The sequence below is a fragment of the Echinops telfairi genome, unplaced genomic scaffold (assembly GCF_000313985.2).
Source record: "Echinops telfairi isolate 266 unplaced genomic scaffold, ASM31398v2 ScPeMD7_7469;HRSCAF=8507_0, whole genome shotgun sequence".
Taxonomy (NCBI): domain Eukaryota; kingdom Metazoa; phylum Chordata; class Mammalia; order Afrosoricida; family Tenrecidae; genus Echinops; species Echinops telfairi.
In genome coordinates, this window is record NW_022111372.1 from 93631039 (window position 1) to 93638038 (window position 7000).

Consider the following 7000-nt stretch of genomic DNA (forward strand, 5'->3'; position numbering starts at 1 on the left):
GATTGTAAATAATAAAATCCAAATATGGACGAGGGAATGATATCAGAGCTTAAATTCTGAACACCTGGCTAAGGATGACAGTGGAAGCCCAAATCCATTTGCAGGGTCCTCCCCTGGATTAAGCCTCTGGTGAATCCCTTATGACCAGTCCAGGGATGTGAAGCGCCTTGCAACCAGAGTGCAATGTAACATCTATTATGGCAAATGTGACTGGTTAAATTTAATCCATTATCATTTGATCTCCCTTTTGACCCATTTTTAACATTTTCTGCATTTTTATGGAGACTTTTTGTTTTGTCAGTTATTTCTTTGTTGCCTTTATGTTTTTCAGTATAAGTAAATCTAGAGAGACAGTAATTGGATTAGTAATTTTCTAGGAGCATGGCAAGGGAGGTTGGGGGAAATTCGGAGCCAAGAACAAACACAAGGAAAAAAGCATGTTCTCAAATTGACTGTGGTGGTGCTTGTACTACTTTAATATGATTGGACTGTTTAATTGTATGGCATATGGGAAGTATATGCCAACAAGACTTTTTTTTTAAGTTACGGCCTCAACAACCCACAGGGCAGTTCTACCCTTCTGTATCAGGTTGCTGGGTCAGAACTGCCTGGACGGCTGGGAGTTTGGTTTGGAAAGGAACCCTGGAAGGAGTGCTGTCAGGGGAGCCTGGGAACGCTCACTACAAGGTCAGTGGTTGAAACCCACAAGCTGCTCTGCTCCAGGACAGATTTACAGCCCTGGAAATCCTACAGACAGATGCTGAGTCAACCTGTCTGTAACTCAACCTGATGGCAGCGGGCTCGAGTTTGAATTTTCATAGGAAGGAGTAAACGGTTCCTTAGGTTTCCAGAGACTGTACATTTTCACAGGAGCAGACAGCCCCACCTCTCTCTTACGGAGCATTGAAATGGCAAATGCTAACCCAAGGTGCCATCAGCCTGCTTAGTTGTCTTAGGTTTTCTGACAATGCTTCAGAAAAGGAATCACTCCTGAATTTGGAGGTTTCTTGGGTTCTCTGACCCATGTTTTGGCTTCCCAAGTGGCAGCTACCACTCACGGTGACCCTTTCAGACCACCAAGTCACAAGGAGTGCCGCCTTCTTCCCCTAACTCCACTCTGAACCTGCGCAGGGCTGAAAGAAAACCACTTCTCTCAGATTGGGGTCTATAAACTCGCTGTCACAGATGGCTGGCAAATGCCTGTGAAACGGTGCATCAATGGTCAGGCTGCATCGCCAGCAAATCAGGATAAAGAGCCCACCGACGCCTAGTCCACACACCTACATTTCGTTTTCTGACCTGGGTGAAATCCTGGATAAATGCTCGAGAACGCTTCATGTCTGTATACTCTGTATGCAGATTTTTTTAAATGTGCATTTCACAAGTTGCCAATCGACGAACTTAAGATTAAGCAGCAGCAAAACTTAACACAAAATCAGGAGACAATGGTATTTGGGAAAGAAAAAACAGACACCAGACTTTATTCTGAGAGTAACCACGGGCTGAGATGAACACTCGCAGTAGACTGACTGGGTCAGAGTTTAGAAACAAAGGACCCGCCCTCAGGGGGGCAGCTTTGCATTTACAGCAGAGGGAGGTTCTCAGCCTGTGGGTTGGGACCCCTTTGGGGGCCGAATGACCCTTTCAGAGGGGTCGCTCGATTCATAACAGCAGCAAAATGACATAGTTATGAAGTAGCAACGACAATAATTGTTTGGGGGAAGTCACAACACAAGGAACTGTATGAAAGGGTCACGGCATGAGGAAGGGGGAGAACCACTGCTTTACAGCATTTCCACAGGCTAGACTGTAACGGCGTAGGTAAATGATCGAGGCTACAAAGTAGCCTCTTTGTAGAATCAGGAATGACACAACACCCTAAAGATTTTTTCCCCCCAAAGGACACAGGCTGATCATGGAGGCTTCTTAAGAAGTTTCATGAAAACTGCATTGCTGAGAAAAAGGACAGGCGAGTGGCACCTTGGGCCAACGCTCTTGCTCTTCCTCCACAGTAAAGGTGGCCCCGCGAGGATCGCCTTGGGGACTCTTACTCTAACCGCCCTACAGCCCTGCCTCAGAGAATGAAAGACCCCGGTTCACAGAACATGGGAAGGGAGCGCGACTTGGGGAATGCCGTTTTGATGCGTGTAAGGCAGACAGAGGTTACTTCCTAACCTCGGCAAACGACAACGGTTTCTCTATGTACCCTTTCAAAGTCATTATGAAGACCCCTCCTTTCGCTGAAAGTCTCGTGGAACGGACCTCCCAAGGGCAGAAAGGAGAAAAAAGTGTAAGCAACGTGTCCACCTGTAATAGCAGGGATTCTACAGAATGAGTGGGGCCAATTCCACATACCTGATAGCTTTCACTTTCAGGCCGTGACAGACATTCAAAAGATATAAAGATGACCCTCTAAGTATTGTTAAAGCATATATTAACTGTGCTTTTCCACTCAACAGTCTTGTAGACGACCACATATGTAGAAATAGGAATTCGAAATATTTCAGTTGTTTGAATATACAAAACCAAATAAGGAACAAGGGCCTAAGCTAGTTTATGAAGTTTGAATTATTGTGATTTAAGGCTCTTGTTAGTTTGTTTTGCAAGCTAATTTACATAATTCCCTCTGCTACAGAACACTCCTTAGAAGCCGGGATACTTTGGACATGGTATCAGACATTATCCATCCCTGGAGGGCACTGTGTCTGATGGGCTAAGTGGAAAGCAGGAAGATCCCCGAGGAGCTGGCTGACACAGTGGCCACCCCCATGGCCTCAAACACAGCAATGACAGTGCGGATGGCACTGTTTCTTCAAGTTGGAAACGAGTGGGTGACATCTAACAACTACTACAGGTGCCCTCGTTTGTTCAGACTGTTAGATACAGGTCTACTCACTCTCGATCCTCAAACATCTACCCTTGTTTGTCCTCTGTTCACTTCCGGCCTCACATGGTCCCTACCCTCTCTTCCTTCTTTCCCACCCCCCTACTGACCTCCCTGGCACCCTTGGCCCTCACCTAGCCTCCCCTTGACTTTGTGCTGTCCTACTCTCACCCTGTGCCCCTTATAGCCACCTGGAGATGCTGCAGACAAACAGGCGAAGAGCTGCCTCCGCCTGTTGGCCACATCCCTTGCATGCCTCGGCGCCTGCTTGGGATGGTCAGGGAGGACACCTCAGGCCTGGCTGCAGCCCCAGGTTGCAAATGTCAAACACCGAGAGTTGCTAAGTGAGGGGCAGGTGTACTATTGTTTATAATAACCCACACCGGCTAAGAGCCTCCCTCCGCTGTGTGTGTTATGCACACTGACATGCTGAAGCAGTCTTCCTAGGCCGGGTGCCTGCCATTCACAGGGGCATGAATGACCACCACCGGCAGTCATGACGCTGCGCTCTGGTGCGGGCTTGTGCAGTTCTTTGATCATGCTGCTGGGTTTTGTCTTTGCATTTCACTGAACATGTGAAAAATAAAAACTCAAATGACTGATGGAAGAACCACTGACCTCTGTATTTAGCACAACGGAGACAAACTGAAATCAAGAGCTCTTTCGTCTCAACAGAGGCTCACATAAGCCAGGATGTAAGTCAGCTGGCTGTGTGTGATTGAGAGAAAGAGCAAACTCAGAAAACGTGTAGAAAACAATAGAAATCCTCTGTCTAAGATGATGTCTAAAAAGCGAAAGGTAATTAGGAATTCTAGAAGGATTTAAGATTTCTATCCCTCTTCCCTGTGAGATAGTTTAACCTGCTTTACGGGGAGGCTTCAAGAAATTCATGAAAAGAAGTAAAAGATAATAGAATTTTTCCAAGCATCTTTTACAGCCCACTCCCTGGTACCCTGCAGAACCAGTTTTCACCTAGATTTTCAAGAATTCCTTTATGTTTTTATTTACTGATTCTGTACAATTTAAGGAAAAATTTCTTTTAGCAACCAACAAATGCAAACCAAGAAATTTAACCTACAGCAAAAGTGCTACACAAGAGACATTTATTAATGTTCTGTTGTATTTACAGTTTTAACATAGCAAACCAAGGTGAATTACCACTTGGAAGAAAGCGCGTCATTGTACATTTGTAACGCATCAGTTTCTGCTAACACATTGTAGAAGCAAGTAGTACAGTATGTTAGGGATCGTCTCAAAAGTTGCAAGCTGATTCTTTGTTTGTTCCTAGTACCTAAACTCCTCCCCACTGCAGGTTCCTTGCTAACTGTCAGGAGACAAAAGAAAAGGAAAAGAAAGGGTAGGGGCTCTATTCATATATAAAGTGTCAGGAGTTGCATTTTAGTAATTAAATTGCATGTGTGTTCTTGTCCTTTTTCTTTTATAGTGACATCTTTAGAATCCCTTAGAATACCACAGAATAAGGTACCGCAAAATTGAGAACACAGACTATAAAAATGGAACACTTATTTACCAATTAAGAACATAGTTTTGGTCACACCTTAAATGTATTTTGCACTATGATTTTGCTTTGCAGTGTTCTCACAGTACAAGTGAATAAGTTTCTAACTTTAACAGCAAATAGGTACTATGTGCAGAAATGCAGTCATAACAAAAGTTTAACTTTTGTGAAAACCCCTTTAAAATGACCAGCATTATACATATCTTACACTAAGATAGTTAATTCCAAATTCATTTTGAGATGGAGAACGGATAAAGCAAGATTGCCCCCTACTGACTACAGGGACGTGGCTCATGCTATTGAAAATGACTACAAACAATATATAAGGCATTACTAATACATCACAGACTTGATTGCGAGAGCTTGTTCAAACATTCACCACTAATGATTCAATGATTACAGAATTCTGCACTATTAAAATTTTACACCTACGAACAAATAGAGAGAAATGATCTTCTTTGACAGTACTTTCTTTATTTTTGTAAAGCAGGTGATTTCTCCCGGGTTCTGCATCTTGATTCACTTCCTGCAGGTGTCCTCTGGCTTCTTGGGAGAGAATTCATAAACGCAGGAAGGCCTTTGCCAGAAAACATCTGCCAGAGGAGGAAATTGAACATTGAAACTCGCGTTAGCTTGTTATGTTGGCCACAAGAAGGATATAATCACAAAAGGAGGCAAAGGCAGGATGTTTGGAGACATGCGGATTTCATTTTGCATAGTTTCACAATTACCGTGCACTGACACCACAGTGCTCAATGGCACTGCAGCTCACAGGCTACCAAGGGCTCCAGAGTTACAAAGAAGAGGCAGGCTTTCTCTAAGTGCCCATGTGCCCATAGGGTCTCTCCCTCCAAACCAATGAACACAACACAACAGAAGCAGCACTTCTTCATGTCACGCTGCACAGCCCGGACAGCACAGCCCACACACTGCTCAGAGGCAGCAGACTCCGCCCATGTACACATTGCTTGCCTAATACATGAGGGATATTGCTTCCGCTGCCAGTCCTGCCAGATCACACACTAGAAGACTGACTTATAGACAAGGGAGCCAATTATGGCAGTCTGTACTCTACATAGTGCATGATTAGCTGCTGCTTTTTTTTTTTTTAAGATCAATGCATTTGGGGGGCATGTATGTATGACTCATTAAAAAAATCACTATAGTCTCAAATGAATGTTAAGAAAGGAAATAGATATATGACTGAAATAAGGGCTCTCAAAATAAGTGCCCCTACATTTTGCTATATACAAATCTCATCCGATACTTTTTGATCATTTCTGTACTGGCATAATAAATTATTCCCAGTAATGACTTCATGAAAACCACTTAGGAAATAGTACAAGGAACTCCCGGCATGAATGGCAATGGGCCCACAAAGAGCTCCACCGATTTCACAGGGGTTCGGTATCGAGTAAGGGCTTGGCTGGTGCTTAGCTTCCTTCCCTTCTCTTCAAAGTGTACTGCCCGAGTCCAAGAACCCCTGGCTTTACATCTTTTCTGATTATGTTAGCACACGGGTCTTTAAAAAGCTGCCAAAAATGTGGAGGAGCTACAACATGGACAGTAAGTGTCCTTTAAGTGGTCACTTTCCCTAACTTCAAATCCAGTTGTGCCTGGCTCTGAAGTAAACCATGCTTACAAGACTGCCTTTTCCTTAGACTGAGATATCTCAGCGTGTGCAAGGGCATTAGACACACAGGGAAATAAAGAACTCTAAAAGTCAAAGAGAAGAAAACTGGCTGTCTGATATCAAATGATGATTTATGCAATGAGGCCAGATTGATTATAAGCCTAGGTAACTTCTGAGTTTCATCAGTTTCCAATCATTGATAAAATAATGAGTATTAGGTTAACACAGAGTTTGTGAGGACATGAATGAAGCCCAGATAATTACTTGGTCAGTTGCATGCTGCTTCAGCATAGAAACATCTGCGGTAATAGATCCCTCCAAGTCAGTCTGTGACCCTCGACATGCACGAAAAATCTAGATGGATTATCAAGGGTCATCTCAAACTTCACACCCATGCCAAATGAAGTGCACTGCCCAGAGGCACCCTCACTGTCTCCCGCTGTGTGGCAGAAACTTGGGGGGCACACGGAGCGGAAGTCAACAGGTGTTGGGACGGTGGACATCATTATTAAGGGCAGGTCAGGGCGCTCTGAAGGATTCCAAAAGCCTTCAGATAATTTCATTTCAAAAAGACACTCACTTCTTGGGCACTATGAGAACAAGGAAGCAATATCGGTAACACTTGGGGATAAATCGAACTTGCAACTTGAGTTGAATTTCCTTTTATAAACTAGGAGCGTATGGGGGAGCGAGAAGGAAGGTGAGAGATGAGGAGGAATGTAAGCATTTGTCAGCACACGGGTAAGTTGCACAGTTCGGTACCTAATGAGTCTAGAGTTCCCAAGGCATTGTAATCACTTTCTAATTAAAAAGGGCCCTCGCTCATTAGTGCCAGCACTTAAAAACTTTTTTCTATTTAGATGTGATAATTTTTTTTTTTGCATACTAAATTTTAAAACCTAGTCTGCGTCACATGTCCGAGTGCTTTGAGGACAGTTTCAGTTCTAACCACTTAGCTGTGCTA

General features: G+C 43.8%; 1 protein-coding gene across 1 annotated transcript in view; it reads right to left on the bottom strand.

The window, feature by feature from the left end:
- Nucleotides 1-3970: 3970 nt before the first annotated feature.
- Nucleotides 3971-7000, bottom strand: part of NDFIP1 (Nedd4 family interacting protein 1) — a 95186-nt gene continuing 92156 nt past the window's right edge. The window contains exon 9 of the mRNA XM_045284725.1: nt 3971-4996. The gene's annotated coding sequence lies outside the window, so the exon portion shown is untranslated. The remainder of the gene's footprint in view (nt 4997-7000) is intronic.